At 41.8% G+C, this 27407-nt stretch overlaps 1 protein-coding gene across 1 annotated transcript in view; it reads left to right on the forward strand.

Annotated features, from left to right (window-relative positions):
• The first annotated feature begins 5430 nt into the window (after positions 1-5430).
• LOC124722631 overlaps positions 5431-27407 on the forward strand; it is a 359671-nt gene continuing 337694 nt past the window's right edge. Inside the window, exon 1 of the mRNA XM_047247805.1 lies at positions 5431-5567. The gene's annotated coding sequence lies outside the window, so the exon portion shown is untranslated. The remainder of the gene's footprint in view (positions 5568-27407) is intronic.

The raw sequence follows: 27407 nt of genomic DNA on the forward strand, positions 1-27407 counted from the left end.
AGAACAAGACTTCTTGAAAGTGCCTCGCCTGCATGTGTTTGCTTAATCATTGTGAAACATGGGTTTCACATCAGGTTTTCTCGAGCTTAACGCAGAACTGAATGTTCACTCTTTGCTCACAATCGGCACCCGTTATCACTGTAACTTAAGCGACAAGAACCCAGTACGTACTTAAGCACAGCCCTGCCACCTAGTTAATTTGTGCAGAAACATGGCCAAGGTCACTTCAAGGACGCACACATGCCAGGTAACATAAAAACAACATTTGTTTCTTTTCAGTATTGCAAACTCAGAAATAAAAAAAAACCTTTCCTGGAACTTTTCTGACGAAGGGAGCATCCTGCATGACAACTGCTACTGCCCGTATCACCTACAACACACAGGGAACACACAAGGCACTTGGTCAGAAGAACTGTCACTCGTCAGCTCCATCTGCGGTGGCAACAATTCATTTTCGGACATATGTTCATAGGACCTTTTATCCTCCATTTCCAATCAGGAATCCGGCCCTACAGTTTGCAGGTTTTATGAATGCTCACCCTGTACGTGTATATCGCCATTCCACGTCTTTTGTCACCTCTAATGTAGATCTGATTTTGAAATAGAAATAGTGTCACTTAGATGGACGCTCTTAATATCACGGCTCGGAACACTTTAAGGGGGGACTTGATGAAAAACACAAACTATTTAAAAAATGTACCAAACCCACAGTTCTGGAGATATGGCAATGAAATTTTGTACCACGCTTTACATGAAAGTAACACATTTAGATATAAAATCCTTTCATTATATATATTCAACTTTTTTTTAATGAAATTTGAAGTTTTATTTAAAAAAAAAGTATGTTCCTTTTTCGCAGAAAGTGTTCAAGAGATTTCTACAAAAATGTCTCTGTTTCATCTCTTTATACGTTGTAAGTTTCTCTCAAGAGGTTTTTGGAACAGGTCAAATAGAATTTTCATAATTTTTTACTTATAATTCCACAAGTATGATTTTAAATTCATGCAAAATTCCAAGCACTTTGCCCCATATGTCGGCTTGCAATCAGAATTTCAAAATTTGCTCTTGAGACAACGTTTACTAGGTTTACAGAAATATGTGTACAAAATTTTATAATTCTAGCATTCATAGAATCTGAGGAAAAGGTACATAAACCTAAAAAAAAACTTTTCAGGAAACGCAATTTAAAGTTCAACCTAACATTTTTCTTTATGTCACTTCTTCAGAAGGCACCACATTTGTACTCTGGATCATCTTTTCCTTCAAGGATTCTTTTCTGGTTTCTTGCTGTCTGTCTTCTTTCCTTTACCAGGTCTTCAACTGACTTTTCACCTGCAGAGACGCGCTGTAAATCTATTTTTTCTAAGGATGTCTTGAGTAAAATTTCCTATCTTGAAGCCCATTCTTTCTAATACCTTCATCCTCCCGATATTCCCATCATTAAATACAATAGCTTCATCATAAGTTGCAATTCTGACAACTGTAGCAGATGCAAATGAGTTTTTAGGGCATCGTTTCCATACGAGTTTATAAGATACGGAACGGAGTTAAAGATGATCTATAAAACCAAAGAGTATTTATCACGGCCTTCTAGATGCATCCCGCACACGTTTGATTGAAGGTAATTCACAGAATCGTTGTTCACTGAGCGCTGCTTCAAAACGCTGGCGTGGCAGGGAGGCCGCGTCACACTTTTAATTAATTTTCAGGCGCTTCGGACGCGATTACAACATTGAAAATTTGGGAACTTATTGTCCATGAGTTGTACTAACAAATACAAAAAATAAATCGAAAATTGACATTTTTTGTCAATTTCATCAACGTCCCACCTTAAGAAGACAACTAAGTCGTCTGTCGAAAAATCGTGAGCAAAGTGGAATAGTTTCAATAGAAATCCGAAACATGCGATCAGTCAACCACACAGGGTAAACATTATACGTAGCGTCATTCACGTCATCATCCTGAACAGACGAATGTATCAGGAAAATGGACTGTGAAACACCATATGGGGGAAGTGTCGAAGAACTGACTATTTACGGAGGTAACTTTGAGCTGTACGATAATTTCACATATTTAGCGGTACTTCATCTCTCAACTACACTACATTTACGTATTTAGTTAGTGATATTCTCAAATCTCTGGAAGTCTCGAGAATGATACCTCATCTCAACTGCACAGCATTTACGTATCTGAAATCTACAGTAAGCTGCCATCTTGTCATTTGTCACACTTCGTTATCGGTTGTACTTATAAAAACTGGCTGTATCAATACACAACTCCTTGACAGAAATACTCGTAGATGCATGTAGGATATCAATGTTTGGGGACTGAATGTAACACTATACAGCTGACATTGTAGTAATGTCACAAACGAAATACTAGTTAAACCCCATCTTTCTTCCTCAATAATTGCCAAGCACCTAGTACTACAAACACCCATCCGCCTTGGTGCATGGAGCATACATAAAGCAATTTTTACGTTTTTCCTATGTTACTGCAATGGTATTGTATAGCTTCACATATAGCACTCTCAAAAACACATATTACCAACATGTAGGGCAGCAGCATTTGAGGCCTGAACTGAACAGTATACTCACTTTACCCATTCACTTGTTCGTTTGTCAGCCTTCACTTCAATCAAAACATCTTCTCTCTCTCTCTCTTCTGCTCTCTCTCATCTCAGCGATCACAGACGTTGTAAACCACGCGCTGCATCACCGATCTGCTTCCACCGCCTTCTATCTCCCGCAGCCTCTCTCCACCCTGAGGAAATTCCTAATGCTGCGATGTCCTTCTCTATGTCATCTTTTCACCTTGTACGAGGTCGGCCCAATGGTCTTGTTGCCTGGAGAGTTCCTTCAAATGCTTTCTTTGTGATTCTGTTGTTTTCCGTTCTGGCCACATGTCCATCCCATTGCAGTCTCCTACTTTTTAATTTCTGGATGATAGTGGGTTGCTTCATTAACTGATAAATTTCATTGTTCTTTCTAATTCTCCATACGCCTTTCTCCAACACAGGTCCCCAGATTTTTCTCATTACTTTTCTTTCGAAAACATTCAGTTTTTCTTTTCCATTCTTTGTAAGCGTCAGGCTTTCTAGGCCGTACAGTACTGTGGGGCAGATAATGGTGTTGTATATCTTAATCTTTGTTGTGATTGACAAAGCTTTACTTTTGAGTGGGTTGCTTAATGAGTACAGACATCTTGACCCAGAGGCTATTCTTTCATTTATATCCATTATTATGATATTTTTTACTGTTGAAACGCGATCCAAGGTATTTAAACTGGAGAAATTTCCTGAATTTAGAATGTTGGTCAGTTTCAAAGTAAGGATTTGGGTTTATGATTCGACCTATTTCCATATATTCGGTTTTCTCTTGGGTAATCAAAAGCCCGATTTTGCTGGCACTATGCCTGAGAGATCTGTACATGTCTTTCAGTTCTTCTTCAGTTTCACTCAGCAACACTATATCTTCTGCATAAGCCAGGGGTTTTACTTCACTGTGTTCGAATCGGAGACCATTGTATAGATGTAAATTACTCTCCCAAACCACTTTCTCTAATGCAAGGTTGAAGAGGCAGCTAGTTCTGCAAGGTTCGCAGGACAGCTTCTGTAAAGTTTGGAAGGCAGGAGACGAGATACTGGCAGAAGTGAAGCTGTGGGACCGGGTGTGAGCCGTGCTTCGGTAGCTCAGTTGGTAGAGCACTTGCCCGCGAAAGGCAAAGGTCCCGAGTTCGAGTCTCGGTCGGGCACACAGTTTTAATCTGCCAGGAAGTTTCATATCAGCGCACACTCCGCTGCAGAGTGAAAATCTCATTCTGGAAACATCCCCCAGGCTGTGGCTAAGCCATGTCTCCGCAATATCCTTTCTTTCAGGAGTGCTAGTTCTGCAAGGTTCGCAGGGGAGCTTCTGTAAAGTTTGGAAGGTAGGAGACGAGATACTGGCAGAAGTGAAGCTGTGGGACCTGGCGTGAGTCGTGCTTCGGTTGCTCAGTTGGTAGAGCACTTGCCTGCAAAAGGCAAAGGTCCCGAGTTCGAGTCTCGGTCGGGCACACAGTTTTCATCTGCCAGGAAGTTTCATATCAGCACACACTCCGCTGCAGAGTGAAAATCTCATTCTGGAAACATCCCCCAGGCTATGGCTAAGCCATGTCTCCGCAATATCCTTTCTTTCAGGAGTGCTAGTTCTGCAAGGTTCGCAGGAGAGCTTCTGTAAAGTTTGGAAGGTAGGAGACGAGATACTGGCAGAAGTAAAGCTGTGGGACCGGGCGTGAGTCGTGCTTCGGTAGCTCAGTTGGTAGAGCACTTGCCCGCGAAAGGGAAAGGTCCCGAGTTCGAGTCTCGGTCGGGCACACAGTTTTAATCTGCCAGGAAGTTTCATAACTGCTACCAGTGTTTGTTCCACTATCATATAATCATACAATAAAGGATCCTTCTTTCTATGTATTCGCAATACATTACATTTGTCTATGTTAAGGGTCAGTTGTCACTCCCTGCACCAAGTGCCTATCCGCTGCAGATCTTCCTGTATTTCGCTGCAATTTTCTAATGCTGCAACTTCTCTGTATACTACAGCATCATCCGTGAAAAGCCGCATGGAACTTCCGACACTATCTACTAGGTCATTTATATATATTGTGAAAAGCAATGGTCCCATATCACTCCCCTGTGGCACGCCAGAGGTTACCTTAATCTCTGTAGACGTATTTCCATTGAGAACAACATGCTGTGTTCTGTTTGCTAAAAACTCTTCAATCCGGCCACACAGCTGGTCTGATATTCCGTAGGCTCTTACTTTGTTTATAAGGCGACAGTGCGGAACTGTATCGAACGCCTTCCGGGAGTCAAGGAAAATAGCATCTAACGGGGAGCCTGTATCTAATATTGGGTCAAGACTGCGTGTGGCAAAGGTAATGTAATGTAACGCTGAAACTGGTTACTCAAATAAAATACCAATTGGAAATTTAGGTGGCTGAAGGCGTTTTGATTCGAGTTTTTGTTTATTCTCTGCTAACGTCCTTACGTGCTCGTTCCATTTCATAAAGCTTTGCAACTTTACTCCTAGATATTTAACCAAAGTGTCTATGTCTGACTAAGATTTTGCAAAGTAATTTCTTCCGTATGCCCCTCAATATTGCGAAAGATCTTCGCAATCAGTTGGTCGCGATGTATGGCCTCTTCCTGTGGGACTCCATTGGTTTTGACCTTTCCCTTCGCTCGGGACATTTGCAGAAACAACGAAGCGGCAGCGATGCGAAGACGTTCGCAGGCAGGACATTAGCGACTGCCCCGAGGCCGATTGGCAGCACCGGTATCATGTGACTCAGAGGCCCGGCCAATCGGTGTCCGAGCGGCCGGCTGCATGCGAGGCAGAAATCTAACACTGTGCGTCTGCGGCTAAATTTAGCGGACGCCGACGCCCCTACTCCCGCGCTCCGAGAACAGAGCCTCCCACGTCCTCTTGTAATCTAATGGGAAGCGAAGAGGGCATAATTCGAGATTTTTAGTCCCTCGCGGCAGAGAAGCGCACGAGCTGTTCGTCCACCGCCGCCGCCTGCTCTGAAAGGTAAGGGCCGACTACGTTCTGCGGACGCGCTACGTCTCGTTCCAGTGCTGCCAACTGCGGCGCGCCGCGACACGCCACGCTACGAGTGGGGGTACGCTAGCCTCTGACACACTTTGTATTAATAATGTTCTCAAAAATAACCGGCTTTCCCCGTTATGTGGCAAATGTTTTTCCGAGACTCCGCGGTTCCGAAAGAATAGCCCATCTCAAGGATTTGGGTCAAGACTGCGTGCCTTCTAGATACCGTGGCGCTGGCTACACTTCCCTCCTTTTTTTCTCCTCTCCACGCCAAGAATGCTACGCACCATTTCATGATTCCCAAGAGGTATCACAGCGTGTGCATTGAGCACTATCGTACTATCAAATTTTCAGTGACACACAATTGAATGATTAAGACTTTGTTTAATTTTATACGTCTTTTCGATGCGATGTTGTATCCATTATAATAATGAGTTCGCTGTTACCGGCTAGTGATACTTCTCTCCACTACACACTGTTTTAGATTTTAGATTTCAGAGGAGGAAACAACCAGATTTAATTGAATAATAGGTTAAGGTGTTGCAGTTGTCTTTGTGCGAGCGCTATCAAAATAAGTGTAATAAGTTTTATATGTACTTGCGACACGATGAGCAATCGTATATTAGCTGTAAAATTTCTGTGATACGATGAGCTCGGATTAGAAGCAATAGCGCAAGTAGACACGTTTACAGCGTATCTTTGATTGTATTTATTCTAAATATAATTGCCAATCTTGATACACAACCATCGGCGTAAGCTTCGTTATTTGTAACGTAATTCACGCCCGACTCGTCCGCAACAAAAGAACATAATTAGCTAAGCTTGAAGACAGTTGGCGACCGCTATTTTAGTCCTTGTTTGTTTCATTGTTTTACTTGGAATGTTAGCCTCAACGTATCATTAGCTCCTAAATCACCGTACTAAACGTGATACATGGTTATGGCTTTCCTCTCAGTCTTCTCTCTCTCACTTTCTTTTCGTCTTCGTGTGTGTGTGTGTGTGTGTTTGTCGTGTGAGCGTGCGTTTGTGAGTGTATTTTTTCTTTCCTTGTGCATGCTAAGTTAATGGTTTAGCCTCCACTTTCAGTCCTTGTAATGCGTTTCCAGATGTTCTACAACACAGTCGCGTTTCCGCAATTGCTCTGTATTGGCCATAATAGTACTGGACAACTTGTAAGATCACAGATTCAGTATGCTAATATTAGTTAACATGATGACAAAAAATAGATTTTCAGATATCAGTATGGAATCTGGAAACTCTGGAAATTATCTGATGAACTCTGGGAACAGTACTGAAAATTCTAGGCAGGATACACGTTATATAAGGGACTGTCAAATGAAAACGAGTCAGATGGAAACAAAGTAAACTATTATTTAAAAAGTAGTCCCCATAATTGTTAATACATTTATTCTACTATGAGGCAAGATGGTCAGTGCCTTCATGGAAAAATACTTGCGGTTGTCTTCGGAATCCTGATCCTACCCAAGCGTGCGCATCTTTCTTCGAAATCAAATCGACATCCACGAATGTCTTTCTTCCGGGCTCCAAAAACACGGAAATCGCATGTGAAAAGATTGGGACTGTGTGAATAATGTGTAAGGGCTTCCCAGTGGAACTCCTGCATCGTAGTCGGAAGAATCGTGGCAAAGTGTCCCTTATACATCATGTGCAGTTTAGGTATTGGTATGTAACGAACAGTGCATTAATTTTTTACTATATGTATTGGTGCCGAACTACATATAATAAAGATAAATTGCTTTCTGTAGCCTCTCTTCACTTATCTTTAGTGCAAGAAAAATATTTTTCCTGTTGGTTTTGTCTTGAAACACTGTTTCGTTAACAAAGAATGAAAGCGGCGCTTCTGAGTTCACTGGAGGATATTTCTGTGATTCCAGGTCTCCTTTATTGTGGGAAGTTCCTCATGTTTCAGCCAGAAAACAGCGAAGACATTTCCTAGTGAGGTGGCGCAGTGGTTAGACTATGGACTACTATTCGGGAGAACACTGTTTTTCGATTACTTTCCAGCCATCCACAACTGGATTTCCTTTGTTTTCTTCAATAACTTAAGGCAAAATATTGGGGTGGTTTCTATGAAAACCTTAGGCTGATTTTCCAATTTGTCCAAAGCGAGCTTGCGTGTCTATTTCTGTACTTATACCTTATAATCAGTTTAAGTTTATACAAAAGATTTAGGATTTTTTTCGTATCGATATGTCTGTGGTTAACTACAAATGTCAATCAATAAAGGCCTTATTTCTCTGTGGATAATAGTCAGACAACAGAGGACCGATCACTTCTCTTACCTAGGCATAGTGAAAAATGACAAGTTACATCATGGTTTGGAGTCCACTTTAACCGCAGCTCCCATCTGTCATTGGTTGGATAAGTCAGTTCAAAGTCGGAGGAAGACAAGAGGATGCCTTTTCCTATAAGTCTGTGCCTCTGGAAATCGTGGTGTTAAAAACTAACGTACATGTTAGGGGCAACTCTAGTTTACTCCGCAGAACATTTAAGGTTTATTTACCAACCCTGAATAGTTCTGCGATAATTGCTGTTATTTTGTATTTGTACACAACTACTAAACAGGACTTGGAAATGCGCACATAATAAATAGTATAGTGTACAAATTATTTCTGTCTGTTCTTGATCTTACTTTGTCTCTATAGTTATAAAGCACCAGTCTTCAATAAATGTGACACTTGTCAAGAAATGGTCCAGAAACTGTTGTTCAACAGACATTAAATCATTATCGATGCTAAACAAAAGAAGTTTAATCTCGACATTTTTCAAGATTTAGATAATCTGTTGCTTACACTGGATGTTGGTTGTCAGGCGCATTTTCTCTGGTGTTTTGGCAGATACTTGCAATTTAGTTCTTGGAATGTGAAGATGGAGTCAGCCCAAACAAATAATGCTCATTATCAGAATGAGATTTTCACTCTGCAGCGGGAGTGTGCGCTGATATAAAACTTCCTGGCAGATTAAAACTGTGTGCCGGACCGAGACTCGAACTCGGTAGCTTTGCATGCAGAGTGAAAATCTCATTCTGGAAACATCCCCCAGGCTGTGGCTAAGCCATGTCTCCGCAATATCCTTTCTTTCAGGAGTGCTAGTTCTGCAAGGTTCGCAGGAGAGCTTCTGTAAAGTTTGGAAGGTAGGAGGCGAGGTACTGGCAGAAGTAAAGCTGTGAGGACGGGGCGTGAGTCGAATGGGCAAGTAAGATTCTAATTTAAAATTCATTTTACTTGGAACAGGAAACAAGTCGACGCTTTTACGTCGATGCTGGACGTCGCATGAAAGACATGGCTATCAGTATTTGTCTGGGGTGACTCTAGCTACACGTTACAAAACCAAATTGCCAATATCTGCCGAAACACCAGAGAAAATGTGCCTGGTAGCTGTTAGGAGAGACACCCACTACGCTAATATACACATACGTGTGTGTGTGTGTGTGTGTGTGTGTGCGTGTGTGTGTGTGTGTGTGTGTGTGTGTGTGTGTGTGTGTGTGTCAGCGCTTCCTCTCAATTACAGTGTAAGCTGGTACCATGGCTTGGAATCTGTACTGTAAAGCTATCTGGAATGCCATAAATATGAAGAGAACCGCGAATCTTACTGACTTGATAAATACAGTGGCAGATCAGCACCACAGAAAATGGGTTTATACGAGAGTGTAAATTGTGGACTAGACGAAGAGGCGCGCCAGAACGGCCACGATGTGAATGCTGAGATTTTCTGACACTCGAGTTGTAGAGGTACTTAGAATCAAACGGAATACATTTCGTCTTTACTAGCAAGTGACAGATGCAGTGTGTAAAACTGACTTTTAGAATACGAAAGATTTACGCGCGGTGCGTTTATAGCTCATTGCAATGTATGCAGTAAAGAAGCTCATTTTGTCTGCGCAACACTGTTTACTGCAAACCTGCAGAAGTGTTATGAGAAAACTGAGAGTCAAAGCTACAGCAGATTTAAAACAATAAATTTACTATATATCTCCCTAAGATGATTCTGAGCGCAATTCAAAACGTGTGGTTAGTGAATGAGCAGACAGTCGCCTGCTGCGAAGAACCTGGTCTGTTGGAGCGCATGGCGGGCAACAGACAACGCGAATCAGCTTTTGCTGTATGTTGTCTTTTCCTCGAGAGTTTATTTATCGGATTCAGATATATATATCTTTTGCTAAACGAGCTATGAAGGCTTTCCAGTTAAGTGGTTAACTGCAGAAGTCAGTTGCACGAAATAACTGATCGTCCTGTAGAGCGAATAAGAAAGGAGGGGGAAGGAGCCTCAAAAAAATTCAAGAAACATTCTGATGAGGAGACTTTTAACAGTTTGATGAAAAGTTAATTTTGAAGCAGTCCAAGTTGCTTTATTTACTATCTTATGAATCTGAAATGAGAAAGCAATAAAACTGCACTGTACTTCTGGGACACGAATGAAGAATGAGACCTACAGCAATGAGATCAGTCGTGTAGTGTGTCCAAAATCCTCTTCGACCGTCAGAATAAAAATAAAGGTAATTTGAACGACTTATGTTACATATGTTACAGTGGGCAGTCTAGCATGTTTAGTTATCTGTGTTTGATATCAATGTGAATGATGAAAGAAAATTATGAAAGCTTATAATTTGATAATACATGCTATGAGAATAACGATACGATACTCCTATGCTCATATATATGCTTGTGTCTGACACTCTCCTTACGGGGTAGCCTACATACACAATGTGATCAAAAGTATGCGGACACCTGGCCACGTTCGTGGCGCCCTCCATCGGTAATTCTGGAATTCAATATGGTGTTGGCCCACCCTTAGCCTTGATAACAGCTTCCACTCTCGCAGCCATACGTTCAGCCAGGTGCTGGAAGGTTTCTTGGGACATGACAGCCCATTATTCACGAATGGTGCTCTGAGGAGAGGTATCTATGTCGGCCGTTGAGGCCTGGCACGAAGTCTGCGTTTCAAAACATCCCAAAGGTGTTCTATAGGATTCAGGTCAGGACTCTGTGCAGGCCAGTCCATTTCAGGGATGTTATTGTCGTGTAAACACTGCATTATGAACAGGTGCTGCTTGATCATGTTGAAAAATGCAATCGCCATCCCCGAATTGCTCTTCAACAGTGGGAAGCAAGAAGGTGCTTAAAACATCAATGTAGGCCTGTGCTGTCATGCCACGAAAAACAACAAGGGTGCAAACCCCCTCCATGAAGCCGGCCAGGGTGGCCGAGCGGTTCTAGGCGCTACAGTCTGGAACCGCGCGACCACTACGGTAACAGGTTCGAATCCTGCCTCGGGCCTGGATGCGTGTGATGTCCTTAGGTTAGTTAGGTTTAAGTAGTTCTAAGTTCTAGGGGACCGATGACCTCAGAAGTTAAGTCCCATAGTGCTCAGAGCCATTTGAACCATTTGAACCCTCCATGAAAAACACTACCAGTCTATAATACCATCGCCTCCGAATTTTACTCAAAAATGGTTCAAATGGCTCTGAGCATTATGGGACTTAACTTCTAAGGTCATCAGTCCCCTAGAACTTAGAACTACTTAAACCTAACTAACCTAAGTACATCACACAAATCCATGCCCGAGGCAGGATTCGAACCTTCGACCGTAGCGATCACGCGGTTCCAGACTGTAGCGCCTAGAACCGCTCGGCCACCCCGGCCAGCCCGAATTTTACTGTTGGCACTACACACGCTTGCAGATTACGTTCACCAGGCATTCGCCATACCCATACCCTGCCATCGAATCGCCACATTGTGTACCGTGATTCGTCACTCCACACAACGTTTTTCCTCTGTTCAGTCGTCCAATGTTTATGCTCTTTACACCAAACAAAGCGTCGTTTGGCATTTATCGGCGTGATGTGTTGCCTATAAGCAGCCGCTCGACCATGAAATCCAAGTGTTCTCACCTCCCGCCTAACTGTCATAGTACTTGCAGTGGATCCTGATGCAGTTTGGAATTTTTGTGTGATGGTCTGGATAGATGTTTGCCTATTACACATTACTACCCTCTTCAACTGTTGGCGGTCTCTGTCAGTCAACAGACGAGGTCGGCCTGTAAGCTTTCGTGCTGTACGTTGTTATCGCGAAACCTTACAGAGCAAAATTTTGAAACCCGGTAGTAAGTGTTTGTACAATAGTTTACTGTCTCACGATCGCTTCAGTTTACAGGGTGATTATAATTAAAGTTAAACCTTGAAACCGCTGTAGAAATACCACTGGTCAGAATAACGCCAAATTGCAACGGAATATTATCGAAGAGGGGGAAAACGTATGGCAGAAGAAAAATAAATAGTTGCAAGATGTAGCAATAGACGGCGCCTTTAAGCGTCATAATTTAATAGTGATCGACTACAAATGACAAATGAATCATACAACAATGCCTAAGGTGTACGTTTGACGTTAAACAAACTATACTATTCAATGTGCATGAGTGTACAGGTGTGATACTGTTTTACGTAAGCCCATCCACCACGGCAAGGTAATGTCACATCGGATGGGAAAAATCGGTTTTTAATTGTCCTGAGGCCAAAAACCGCATACAAATCATCAATCAAGATATAATCGGATTATTAATTTCCGTGTAACTGGCGCAAAACATGTTCAGAATACTGTCCACCGTTTTCTGCAACAAGTTGAAATCGAGAAACAGCATGTTCCACAACTGATCGAAGTGTTTCCGAGCTCACGTTCAGAATGTGTTGCGCATTGCGTGCCTTCAATGCTGCTAAGTCTGCAATCGAAACACTGAACACAACATCTTTCAGATAGCCCCACAGCTAGAAATCACACGGCTTAATAGCAGGTGATCGGGACGGCCAGACTGTAAGGAAATAGCGGCTGATAATTCTAGCATTTCCGAAAAGACGCTTCAGCAGCTGCTTAACAGCATTTTCAATGTGCGGAGGTGCGCCATCTGGCATAATAATGATCCCTCCATACATCCACGCTATTGGAGAGCTGGAATGACGTAGTTGCCCAAAAGACACTCATAACGCTTACCAGTGATGGTACAGGTAACAGGACCGGAAGCACTTGTCTCTTCGAAAAAATATGCCCCTATGATAAATGATGCCGAAAACCCCACCACACAGTGACCTTTTCAGGTTGAAGTGGTTCTGGTTGATTTGCGTGTGGATTTTCCTTTGCCCATATTCGACAATTCTGTGTACTGAGATATCCTGTCCGATGGAAGTGGGCTCCGTCTGTACACAAAATTTTCCACGGCCAATCATTGTCGACTTCCATACGAGCAAGAAATTCTAAATCAAAGGTCTCTCATGCTGGCAGGTCAACAGGAAGCAACTCGTGCACATGGGTAATTCTGAATGGATCGCAAAGAGGGATGTTTCGTAGGATTTTACGCACCGTGCTCACCGGCATGTCCAATGTTCGGGTAATTCTACGTGCACTACACGTTTGCACACCACCACTCGTCTCCTCCTGTATTGCTGTCGTCACTGCTTCCACTGCCGCAGAATCAATTCATTTCCTCCCTCTACCAGGTCGCCCACCGAAAGAACCCGTCTTTTCGAATTTCCGAATCATTTTCTCTAGACCCACGGCAGTCATCTGACCAACTCCTTTTATCAGAGCCGTCAGTGTCCGGAACTCCTACAGAGCAACGTGTGCACAGTCATCATTCTTGTAATACAGCTTTACAAAGAACGCAATCCTGCATTGAGACAATCATGACGAACGTCGCAGACGCGAAAGGAGGAAAAGCCGTGTACCTGGCGTTTTTATACCAACTTCAATTGCTCGTGCGCATGATAGGTGTTTTGGGACACATACAGCGCCTTCTATTGATCAATTTTCACACTATTTTTTTCTTCTGCCTTACGTTTTCCCCCTTCTACGATGATATTCCGTTGCAATTTGACGTCGATCAGACCAGTGGTGTTATTTCTACAGCGTTTTAAAAATTTAACTTAAATTATAATCAATTTGCATATAAAACTAAGAAAACGATAGTAAGCTCGTGCAATTCTCCTGCGTCTATTGTATACCTTTCGGAGGGACTGTTAGAACGGGCGGTTACGCGGTAAAGAGTCATTTTTCACTCGCCACACACTCGACTGGAGCAGGAGAGAGAGAACCGTATTTAATATTTGTGTTAAGTACCGTAAGCCATGCACTGTACAATGACTGTCGATATACACTCCCGGAAAAAAGATAAAACACCTGGAAAGAAGATGTCGATTTTGATCTGGTGACGGCGTATGCCGCCTGGGGGATAGTAGATGTACTGATCCTGGTTTCAAAAATGGTTCAAATGGCTCTGATCACTATGGGACTTAACTTCTGAGGTCATCGGTCCCCTAGAAGTTAGAACTATTTAAACCTAACTAACCTAAGGACGTCACACACATCCATGCCCGAGGCAGGATTCGAACCTGCGACCGTAGCGGACGCGCGGTTCCAGAGTGTAGCGCCTAGAACCGCTCTGCCACCCCGGCCGGCGATCATGGTTTCCATGTCGTCCGCCAACAGCGTAGCGGCATAGCGACCAGAGCGATTATCGAATGCTCACAGCCAGAAGACTCGGTGTGGTGTAAATGTGTGAAGTAAGCAGGCAACAATGCCACGGTGATACATTCGTGCTTCCCACAGCCAACTGAGGGAGTTAAGGGGGTCAAATTGCGGCCCAGCGAGTGAAGCTACAGTTTCACACTGGTAGTTACTTGTACAAGAGTTCCTTCTCACAAACATCCGCGAATATGTGGCGACAGGAAAAGTAGCAGGAACTTCATGCGATAAGATATGCAACAGACAATAAAGTGTATGAATGACGTATTACTAAATGCGAGAACAGTCTTGATATCAGTCCACGAACCCTGTACCTGTATGTCAGTTTCAAATTGCACCCTGAAAGTGAGTATGCCCCATCACATACAGACAGTTTTTGCGTTATAATTTAGAAAATTACCGGTATGTCAACGTCAGGTTTCCTGCTAAGTGCAGAGTGAGACTGTCTTACAAGTTCCACGCCGACGTCGGATTTCGGGCGTTTTACAACTCAGTTTGATAAATTCGGTCATTTCCTACTTCATGGCCGTCGGAAAGTTACGACGGTTTTGTTTAATTTTTCCAAATGTTGTAACATGTTATTGGCAGCTTGCTGATGTGTCGGTAGAAATAGATAGTCAAGTATTGTGCTGTGATGTTTCTCAGTTACATTAAATTCTGCACAGATAGAAACAAAGATGAGGGAAGTTCATAGGAAACTGCATTAGTACTTGAAATAATTTATTGCTGATAAAATGAGTTTCAACAGAGTCGTAAGCTCGATGGGGAAAATATTGACACCCTCAGCAGACGTCATTCTACTAACGTGTAACACCACCCTTAGCCTTGATAATGAACGGACTCGATTCGGTTAAAAAGTGAGTCCACAAGTTTCTTCGTTTGTGGTAGGGACAGCAAGGGAGTGCAACACTGCACCCGAGAACGAGGTACGGGTTGTCTCGGCTTTTCTCAGTACTACTCGGAAGTACTCGGCGAAGTGAGAATTTAGCGTTCCGGTGCGCCATTTTTTATTCGCCACGACTTTCTTCAGATCTGCATAATCGTGGTGTCAGGGGTGATAATCCTTCGCTATTTGTTCGTGGTAAAATAGAAGACCACAGGTCCAGTGGCTGTTTGCAAAAAAAGAGACACTCTAGCGATCTATGGTCACAAGCCATCGAAAATGAATGGGAATGACGAAAGAGCAGGATTAGAATTCTAAATATCTATTATGCGACATACAGTCACATAATCGATGGGTACCACAAATGCAACGCCTTTACAACACCATTTCCAAAGAATTTGCAGGTTTAGTTGACAATGAAAAAAAAAGCAACGATCGGCGAATAGGGTTCATTGTCTGTCCTGTGCATCAAGAAGCACTTGGTGCTAAATTTTCAGACATGAAGCACGTGATGAAACTAGTGATACGGATAGTAAATTTTCTGAAGTCGTACCCATTTTTTCCATTGTCAATTGCAACAGTTTGCGATGGAATAGAGCGAAGAGTATGGGGACTTCTTATATGACTGAAAAATGAAATGTGTGGTTAGCGCCGCTCGTCGGGTAAACCGGTCCCCGGGTGCAAGTGTTTTTTAGTTGGCGCCACTTCGGTGACTTGCGCGTCGGTGGGGATGATACGACGACGAAGACGTCTCAGCACCGACTCCCTGAGCGGAGAAAATCTCCGACCCAGGAATCGAAGCCGGGCCCCTTTGCATGGCATTCTGTAGCGTAGACCACTCAGCTATCGAGGCGGTCTATATGTTACTCAAAGTACGTTGCTTAAGTCAAGGGACATGGCGGCTACGATTTTTCGATTTAAAACGCGATATTGTTAAAGTCATGAAGGAAATATAAGAGCAGGAAAGAAAATTAGAACATCTGGAATGAACTGCAGACCTCGCATTTTAAGTGAACTTGACTGCGCAGTGTCGACAGTAAGACGTTGCAACCTGAGAAACAACTTATTTCTGATTTGATGGGGATGTATTTAAAAAGAAAATCCCATTGAGGAAGGGATAAATTCTGACAAAAGCAGCACGCACTTCCCTAAGCTCACTGGCATTAAAAAAAATTGTGACCTTGAGAACAATTACAAGGACAGTTTTCTAAACATTTTGAAGTCAATGGCAGTCTTACATCTATTTCCTAGCTGCTTTCGAGAACATTTGCCGTTTCATTTTAAAGTGCCTGTTTGCATGTGCACGTGCAGACAGAACTGGTTAGTGTGCATTGTAACTCCCGTTCAACAGACAAATTATGGATATCTGAGGAACCATGAGCACTTATTTATCTTCGCTAGTGTGAAATACATCTCTTCCACTGAGCAAGTGCTCATAGCTCCTAAGGCACTCATTTTAGAACCCATCTTTACTCGACATTTTTTCTTGTTTTGCTCCATACTGCCACCTGTGGAAGTTGCCTGTCCTACAGTTTAGCAACAACAGTACCGGTACATTGTCCATTGTCAGTGGTACCAGAACGATTTTCGCTTGTAACTTTCGACTCGTTCGTTTCTGTACCAGGGACCCTAACCTCAAACTGATGCATATATCCTTGTCTATCGTTCTTGAAAGATTGTAACATTATCAGAATATCACCCTGTACATACATATGTTAAGGTGCTGGCGCCTGTAGCTTTTACGCTCGGAAGCGTCGTTAGATGGCGTTTGCGGACTTGGTTTCTCGCGTAAAACTTGATCTACTAAGTCTCCTCGACATCCTCTAGAAGTATGTAACATGAATTACGAAACACCCCGTAGATTTTGACGTTGATACCTACGTCCTAATATTTTTAAGTACACTATTGGCCATTAAAATTGCTACACCACGAGGATGACATGCTACAGATGCGAAATTTAACTGACAGGAAGAAGATGCTGTGATATGCAAATGATTAGCTTTTCAGAGCATTCACACAAGGTTGGCGCCGGTGGCGACACCTACAACGTTCTGACATGAGGAAAGTTTCCAACCAATTTCTCATACACAAACAGCAGTTGACCGGCGTTGCCTGGTGAAACTTTGTTGTGATGCCTCGTCTAAGGAGGAGAAATGTGTACCATCACGTTTCTGACTTTGATAAAGGTCGGGTTGTAGCCTATCGCGATTGCGGTTTATCGTATCGCGACATTGCTGCTCGAGTTGGTCGAGATCCAATGACTGTTAGCAGAATATGGAATTGGTGGGTTCCGGAGGGTAATACGGAACGCCGCGCTGGATCCCAATGGCATCGTATCACTAGCAGTCGAGATGACAGGCATCTTATCTGCATGGCTGTAACGGATTGTGCAGCCACGTCTCGATCCCTGAGTCAACAGATGGGGACCTTTGCAAGACAACAACCATCTGCACAAACAGTTCGACGACGTTTGCAGCAGCATGGACTATCAGCTCGGAGACCATGGCTGCGGTTACCCTTGACGCTGCATCACAGACAGGAGCGCCTGTGATGGTGCCTTGATGGTGTACTCAACGACGAATGGCGCAACGTCATTATTTCGGATGAATCCAGGTTCTGTTTACAGCATCATGATGGTCGCATCCGTGTTTGGCGACATCGCGGTGAACGCACATTGGAAGCGTGTATTCGTCATCGCCATACTGGCGTATCACCCGGCGTGATGGTATGGGGTGCCATTGGTTACACGTCTCGGTCACCTCTTGTTCTCATTGACGGCACTTTGAACAGTGAACGTTACATTTCAGATGTGTTACGACCCGTGGCTCTCCCCTTCATTCGATCCCTGCGAAACCCTACATTTCAGCAGGATAAGCACGACCACATGTTGCAGGTCCTGTACAGGCCTTTCTGGATACAGAAAATGTTCGACTGCTGTCCTGGACAGCACATTCCCCAGATCTGTCACCAATTGAAAACGTCTGGTCAATGGTGGCCGAGCAACTGGCTCGTCACAATGCGCCAGTCACTACTCTTGATGAACTGTGGTATCGTGTTGATGCTGCAAGGGCAGCTGTACCTGTACACGCCATCCAAGCTCTGTTTGACTCAATGCCCAGGCGTATCAAGGCCGTTATTACGGCCAGAGGTGGTTGTTTTGGGTACTGATTTCTCAGGATCTATGCACCCAAATTGCGTGAAAATGTAATCACATGTCAGTTCTAGTATATTTGTCCAATGAATACCCGTTTATCATCTGTATTTCTTCTTGGTGTAGCAATTTTAATGGCCAGTAGCTTATGTCTGTCTGGTATGAATGGCTGCCAATCATGTCAGTATTTTTATTGTTTTTGTGTATCACTAGACTTTTGTAGATTTTACTTGAGCTAACTAAACTTAGTTGCTTACACCACTATTTTTCTATTTGTAACAGATTTGAAGATGGCGATGGCCAAAACCAGTAATTGTGAAATGTACAATTTTTGTGACCAATACGAACCTTTACAAATAAACTTACTTAAGATTTGGAAGGTCCCGTGATCGCCTGCCACTAGTTCTAGCCAGCTGCAGCGCTCCAAAGCGAACAACATGCTCCTTTAAGGGAGCTCACTCGTTTTTAGTCCGATGAACTTAAGAACGCTGCAGATTTGGCACGTTCCTTTAGCTCGTTTAATTTCTCTTGAAGAAATGACCGGCAAAATTCGTCGTATTGTGGTAGAAGATCGTCGCATTAACATTCCTGAGATTTTTGAGGGAGAAGGCATCTCATTTAACGGGTACGTGACATTTTGGATGAAGTTCTGTTTACGAAGAGGCTGAGTGTGCAAAGTGTGCGTCTGTTGGCTGCAGATCAGAAACTGTAAACACGAGACTTTCAAAACAATGGTTTGGAAAATTTCAGGTATGACCAGAGGAAAACTCGCCTACCTGACCTCTTTCTTGAGATGCCGTATTCTGCCTGTCACACGACAGAATAACTGGATAATAACTGGGAGCATAGGAGGAGCTACACCTCCTTAAAAAACCTTGGTCCATCTGGCTTGGCCGCTACTACCTTGTAATGGCCTCTTGCCAGATTACAGTGAACTCTGCACTGGTCTCTGAGGCGAATGCGACCAGGAAGTCACAGATACGGCTCTCAGATATTAAAGAACGGAAAACCATCACACTATCTCCTCCTAGTACTTGTAATTCTGTGTTAAAGATGCCTAATGAAATACATAACGTATCGAAGAACTAGAATCACTGGGCACGTATCACCACGTCAGCCGTTGCGAAAAACTGTAGATGAAGGATTGGTGGAAGAAACGAACGGCGGGGGGCAACTAAACGTGGTTTTGTAAGGCAGATCGTTGACTATGGGCTGTTCATGATATTACAATATGATGGGGATAGCTAGGATCATGAAAATGGAGAACTATATGGGGAAGTCAAATGAAAACAAGACAGATGGAAAAAAAGCAAGTTAACGGTTTATTGTTTTGAAGCGGTCCCTCATGTTGCCAATTTTGTTTCGACTATGCCACAGAAGTTTCGGTTGGAAGCTCCAACACATCCTCCATTTAGTCCTGATCTCTCCCCATGCGATTTCTTTACTTTAGAAATACTGAACGACGTGTTTACTTTTTTCCATAAGTATCGGTTTCATTTGACTGCCCGTTATTCATCACCAAACACTGGGTAGATGGCCGTAAGAGCTACAATTTGAAACACACCTGGCGTCGTTGTGTGACTGTAGACGAAATTATGCAGCAACCATTACAGTATGGAGAAAAAACGATTGCGAAAGCAGTGGATCTGTGACGGTGAGTGTGCACAGAATGTGAAAATACCTTATTCTGCGGAAAAAGCAATGACGAATGTTTCTTCGTTTTCGCTGGCTAACATCGTCATTGACCATTAAGAAAACGACAGAACCATGATTGACTCTTATTACGCAATCTTAACAGACTATTTATTCAGCAACGTGGTGAAAAGAGCTACCAAAATTAACATGCAGCGAGTAGCACTTCAAAATGCTTACTATCCGCCCTATCCACCAAATTAGACTCTGTGTGACGTTCTTCTACCTTAAGAAACTGGGTAAGTCGAACGAAATTTTCGTCGAACTCGGAGCTATCTTTGCTGTGTGCGGTATTTTTTAAAGTTAAACATAAATTTATTGATTGAGGGAATAACAAAACCTGAAATGTCGCTTGTCTTGCTACAAATAAAATCAATGAAAAGAAATATTTTGTTTTTTGTGTTTAATTATTAACCCTTTTTTCACCTACCTTGTCGATCCACCCTTGTAGATAGTATTCAGTACCGATCTCGATTATCGTTCATTCATTCTTGCTTCAGAGTTAGCGATGGTTCTCACGCGACTTTCAGTGAAAGTACGAGGTGCATTCAAGTTTTAAGGCCTCCGATTTTTTTTTCTCCGGACTGGAAAGAGATAGAAACATGCGCATTGTTTTAAAATGAGGCCACGTGCATTGTCAATATGTCCCAGAGATGGCAGCACCGTACGGCAGATGGAATTTTACCGCCAGCGGCGAGAATGAGAACTGTTTTAAATACTTAAAATGGCGACGTTTTCCTTACTTGAACCGCGTGCAATCATTCGTTTTCTGAATTTGCGTGGTGTGAAACCAACTGAAATTCATCAACAGTTGAAAGAGACATGTGGTGATGGAGTTATGGATGTGTCGAAAGTGCGTTCGTGGGTGCGACAGTTTAATGAAGGCAGAACATCATGTGACAACAAACCGAAACAACCTCGGGCTCGCACAAGCCGGTCTGACGACATGATCGAGAAAGTGGAGAGAATTGTTTTGGGGGATCACCGAATGACTGTTGAACAGATCGCCTCCAGAGTTGGCATTTCTGTGGGTTCTGTGCACACAATCCTGCATGACGACCTGAAAATGCGAAAAGCGTCATCCAGGTGGGTGCCACGAATGCTGACGGACGACCACATGGCTGCCCATGTGGCATGTTGCCAAGCAATGTTGACGTGCAATGACAGCATGAATGGGACTTTCTTTTCGTCGGTTGTGACAATGGATGAGACGTGGATGCCATTTTTAAATCCAGAAACAAAGCGCCAGTCAGCTCAATGGAAGCACACAGATTCACCGCCACCAAAAAAATTTCGGGTAACCACCAGTGCTGAAAAAATGATGGTGTCCATGATCTGGGACAGCGAAGGCGTAATCCTGACCCATTGCGTTCCAAAGGGCACTACGGTAACAGGTGCATCCTACAAAAATGTTTTGAAGAACAAATTCCTTCCTGCACTGCAACAAAAACGTCCGGAAAGGGCTACGCATGAGCTATTTCACCAAGACAATGCACCCGCACATCGAGCTAACGTTACGCAACAGTTTCTTCGTGATAACAACTTTGAAGTGATTCCTCATGCTCCCTACTCACCTGACCTGGCTCCTAGTGACTTTTGGCTTTTTTCAACAATGAAAGACACTCTCCGTGGCCGCACATTCACCAGCCGTGCTGCTATTGCCTCAGCGATTTTCCAGTGGTCAAAACAGACTCCTAAAGAAGCCTTCGCCGCTGCCATGGAATCATGGCGTCAGCGTTGTGAAAAATGTGTACGTCTGCAGGGCGATTACGTCGAGAAGTAACGCCAGTTTCATCGATTTCGGGTGAGCAGTTAATTAGAAAAAAAGTCGGAGGCCTTAGAACTTGAATGCACCTCGTAAAAGTGTCATTAAAATCTACGAACAAGATGCTATTGAACTGTCAACAACCAACCCTATTGATAGTAAGTCTCACACCTGCGTATATATAAAGAATTCTTGCACTAATATTTACATAGACTTTGCTTATTCGCTTCTCCGCTATCTGTTGATCACCAGACTCACAGCGTGGTTAAGCCATGCTACATAATCAATGAAAATAATGTTTTATATTTAGAAATGAAGTTTTCATGTAGAAAGAAACTTTCCCATTCACTTTCATTTCTGAATCTGGGAAATAATTTGATCCCGCAAACGCCTGGCATCTTCAGGCATTGATCCACTGAAGGACTGCGCTGAATGATTGTAGAGACTGTGTATCCAATTCATATGAACGGCAGATTAAACAGGGCTTCTGGCAATATACCCCGACTCTTCCCACGGAACTTGCCAGCATTCGTGGTTGTCTGTCTAAAGAGCAGACGTCACTGACGAAAATACCTGCTGGCAATGTCCTGTTACGTTAACTTGCCAAGTCCACCATTGTCTGGCACGTTCAAAGAATGTACCGCCTTCTGCTGGAAGTTTCTGGTAAATGGTTGTCTGCGTCGTTCAGTAATGAGTACGCGTCTTTCCTGGTGTTGCAGCTGTCACAAACATTAATCTAAAAGCATCTGCAATAAATGTACAAAACGAGACTAAAGACAAGTTAAAATCTGGATATAGACCGTTAAGTGCCCGGGTGAAAATAGGAACATTGAAAAATGACAATCATTCCACTTGGGACCTGTGGAATGGTACATTAGCTTACTTGATTGAGTTGTAAATGTTTGTCATGTATTGTTGTTTTTCTGACATGTTTTGCATCCTGGAGGACCTCCTCACTATGAATCAACTGGAATGAAAGTAAATCTAATCTAATCTGGAACTGGTTATTTTATGCACAACTGGTTATAATCATACTTACCACATAACAAAGTGCAAAAAGTTGCACTTATAATTTAAATAATGGTGGAAGGGGACAACATTTTAGCTTCTAGGGAGAAACTGGAAAGGGAGTCCCACAGGGTTCAGTTTAAGTCTGCTCACATTGCTTATAAACGTGAATCACCTTCCACTTAGTATTCGACAAGCAGAATTGGTACTTTTTGGATATGATACTAGTGTTACAGTAAATCCCATAAGAGAGAAAGCAACAAAAGAGATTGTAAATGTCAAAGAATTATTAACTGGCTCTCAGAAAATGGACTCTCATAAATTTTGAAAAAAACACACTATATTGAGTTCTGTACAACAAAGAGTGTCATACCAACAATCGATATAGCACATGAGCAGAAGTAAATAGGGTAACTGTCATACCAACAATCGATATAGCACAGGAGCAGAAGTAAGTAAATAGGGTAGACTACTTTAATATTTGGGTGTGCCTACTGAGGAATCTTGAACTGGAAGAAACATGCTACTGAGCTTCTCAAAGAATTAAGTTCAGTTACTTTTGCTCTTCATATAATTGCTAATCTTGGAAACAAACAAATTAACTTCCTACATTTTTGGATATTCCCACCCTAAAACGCCTTTTTCTGGGGTAACCCTGCACTTCGAGAGGAAGTGTTATTTGCAGAATAGTGAGCAATAAGAATAATATGTGATGCTCACCTGCACATGCCATGAAGGTAACTAAACAAGCAGCTTCGAATTTTAACTTGCTGTCGCAATATGTATATTTACTAATGAAATTTGCCATAAATAATCCATCACAATTTATAAAGAACAGTGATGTCAATACCTACAACAATAGAGGGATAAATGACCTTTATTACTCCTTATTAAAGCTGTCAGTGGCTCAGAAACGAATTCAGTATACAGCAGCAAAATTTTTTTATCATTTGACTGTTACTATAAAATGTCTGACAGTCGCAAAGCAAGTTTCAAGAGTAATTTAAAATCATTTCTCCATGACAATTAGTTCTCTTGTATTGATGAATTTCTATTTAAAATTGTAAACCATAAAAAATACCTGTTTTTAAGTGTAGTTGCATGAATAGGGCTAAAAAATAATCAATTCATTAATGTTAACACTAATCATGCATATATATATCCTGTAAACTGATTCGTTCTGAATCATTTCGATAAAAGAATCGTTAAAAAGGTCTATGTAAGATGTAACTAACTATTCTAGCTGGGAAATTTAATTAAATCTCTGATGTTTATTTGGACATTACAAAACAGATGCCTTTTGTCCAAATGTATAGAAGTGAAGACTTCAAAACTTTATTTTACTCATGACAATTGGATTAGCTAAGTCTGTGCTTTAGCATGAACATTTTAAAGTTTAACACTCCACATGGTTTTCTTTGTTTTACCAGCCTTCTTTACATTGTCCACAAGCAAGGGGATAGAAGACGTCATAACTTAGACATTTATGAGACAGTTACCACTGACTACATACACTTCTTTGGATATGGTAGCTTCTAAGTGATACTGCTGTACTGGTAATGAAAACAACTATCATTTGAATGGTTGTCAGTTTGTGGTAATACTTTGGCCAGACAGTATAGTTAACTCTATAATGAACAGCCAATTTTGGATTTGCTGACTAATGAAAACTGTATAGAATAATAGATGCGTGTGTATAGCACACACACTATAAATATCTATAATGTGTATTTTATGCCTATATGCATATTTGATTATGATCAAATGTCTGAGCTGAGCAAAAAAAAAAAAAAAGACTCCCTGGAAATTACGGTGGATTTTTTTTTAGAATTATTGTTTGAAAGTAATCAAGGCACTTAAGAAAACCTTTGTCATTTGAGGGAAAATTGAAATATTTCATGAACAACTGCTACTAGCTACGTAAATGAAAAGTCAGAAAGTTCATCTCTTCAAAGCCCAGCTATTTTAAGTACGTTGGTGTAACAGTTAACGTTCATAATGGATTGTTTCGAATTAAACACAACATTCATGACATTTAAAGAAAAAATGACACTAGCAAAGCAAATGAGGTGTCGAAAGGTTCGCCTCTTCGAAGCATAGCTATTCTGTGTTCAAAAAGTTGCATTGGTATTAATATGATTTTTAAAATAGTTTCCTTCAAATCAAGTACTCTGGAGTGTCGAAAAGTGCATCTTTTCATTCTTTTCGTTCTGAACGAAACTTAAAAATGAAAAAATTAAGAAAGTTATGGTCAGATGTTTTGTGAAACAACACGTCTGAAGGTAACGAATAAAACTGATTAGAGAAACATGTGTTATGCCTTTGAAATATGCTCAAAATCATGTGCAGTAAATGAGATGCCAATTGAGCATTTAAAGTTCAATGTGTGTCTTTGGATCCTAGAATTTTAAAGAATATTACCAGGGTATTTGTGTGGCGGATTATGTAAATCGTGCAGTCTATTGTTGTGTGTTTTGACATATCATCCATACTCGTATCACCCTTGAAAATCCAAGTTAAGCATTGTACTTAACAAAGTATCAATCAGCATCTCATTTGTTGTACATGACTTTAACACCATTCAAAGGTGCATCAAATCTTTATCTAATCTATTTCATGTCTTACCTAAAGATGAATAATATCACAAAACATTTGGACATTACTTCTTTTTTAAAAAGAAAACTAACCATTCTATTTGCACACTGCAACTAAAAGCAAATGTTTGTTTGATATTAAGAAACTTTCCTTAAAACTGAAGTTGCTTTAATCCGTCAGTACCTGTTAACAACAATGGTTCACTGCAATTTTTTGCCATGTAACATTTATATGCATATGTGCATAACTTGAAGATGATTGATTGCCCAAAACTAAGTCGTCTGTGAATGAGTATCCATCACAAGATCTTTAGTGGCTACATGGTGCTGCTCTTTAAATATACTGTAGCTGTACAGTACTGTCTGCAAAAATGTTTTGAAGCATAAACGCCGATCACACCTGATGAGACAGGCTGGTCCTGAATGGAATTAACGTCGCAACATTCTAGAATACGTTTCAAATGGTGGCTTCACAAAGGCTATTAACAGAAATGAGGGGGAAACTGAAACGTCAACTTCAAGGTCTCTCGGGAAGATAGTTTTCACGTTGGCAATGGTGACACATTCTCGCTGCCCTCACTACTCGTTATTCATTAGAGAATTTCGTACTTCAGTTTCTCCTTAATCTGTATTTTAGTGTTTGCTTGTGCTCGTGACATATGGCAAATTAGCATCTTTTGGAGTGTAGCCATGTATGGAAGTGAAACATGTATGATAAATAGTTTGGACAAGAAGAGAATAGAAGCTTTCGAAATGTGGTGCTACAGAAGAATGCTGAAGATTAGATGGGTAGATCACATAACTAATGAGGAGGTACTGAATAGGATTCGGGAGAAGAGGAGTTTGTGGCACAACTTGACTAGAAGAAGGGATCGGTTGGTAGGACATGTTCTGAGGCATCAAGGGATCACCAATTTAGTATTGGAGGGCAGCGTGGAGGGTAAAAATCGTAGAGGGAGACCAAGAGATGAGTACACTAAGCAGATTCAGAAGGATGTAGGCTGCAGCACGTACTGGGAGATGAAGAAGTTTCCACAGGATAGAGTACCATGGAGAGCTGCATCAAACCAGTCTCAGGACTGAAGACCACAACAACAACAACAACAAAAGAGACCAGATATTTGAAAGGGATAAATAATTTAGGTTCTGCAAATCTGGGAAAAGAATAAGCCTACATTTTGCATAAATAAGAACATAAATCAATTAAACAATTTTTAATAAACAGCCTTTTATTAAAAGTGAAAAATTAGGCTCTCTTGAAGATGAAAAATACTGTTTTTCTTTTTTGACGGTGTTTGGCACTTGTAAGGAAAAACACAATGGATAACGCAAAAACGCCTTATGTATTTCGTTCTAAATATTTTTCTTTGTTTGTGTGTGTGTATATTATCTAGCAAATAAATGTCGATGTTTTAAAACGTTTTCCTGTTGTGTCAGTTCTCAGTTTGTATGGTAAGTACTATACAAACATTGCCAAGAACATCCATTATGAAGTTAGCTTTGGCCATTAAAGAACTTAATCATTGCTAGTTCCTTATTTATGATACACTATTCCAACGCACTGTATTGCAGACGGTATCTCATAACCGAACTTTCACCGTCTTGTCGTGGGCTAAGAGATAAAGACCTCTTGTTAACTTTCCATCCAGTGTTAACGCAGCGCCTTTTGACGGTGACGTCACCTTCCGTTCCGTTGGACGGGAATTGTACTTAAGACAGTTAGAACAAGTAGCGAAGCAGTCAGTCAATTTTTTTAGGTTTCCTTTCCTGACTAAAACAGATACAAAACAGAACTGATGAAGTAATTTCTGTCGTCCCATCGATACCAAGGTCGTTACAGACGGGCACCACCGATATTGCACAAGGAGGACATATCAGATTCCCAGTGATCAAGGGAAGTCATTTAGGGAAAATCCAAAAAACTGAAAGCTGAATTGATAGTTGCAGAAGCGACCCTCTCTCTTAAGCTGCGCCACCTCCTAGCTGCTCATGAACTTCCGAGTTCTAGGCTCGTGGTGCAGTAAACTTCTTTTTTTCCCTGACGTGTCGTACCGAGATGCGTTGGACGACTCAGAAATGCTCCTGCTTACCTTAACTCTGGTGATTGAGAGGCCGAATGTCGGATACCGACATAAATACCGTAGTAAAAGGGCGTCGTAGAAGTTTATTAGTCATCGGCAGAGGTAATCTTCGTCAAA

The sequence above is a fragment of the Schistocerca piceifrons genome, chromosome 1 (genome assembly GCF_021461385.2).
Source record: "Schistocerca piceifrons isolate TAMUIC-IGC-003096 chromosome 1, iqSchPice1.1, whole genome shotgun sequence".
Classification (NCBI taxonomy): domain Eukaryota; kingdom Metazoa; phylum Arthropoda; class Insecta; order Orthoptera; family Acrididae; genus Schistocerca; species Schistocerca piceifrons.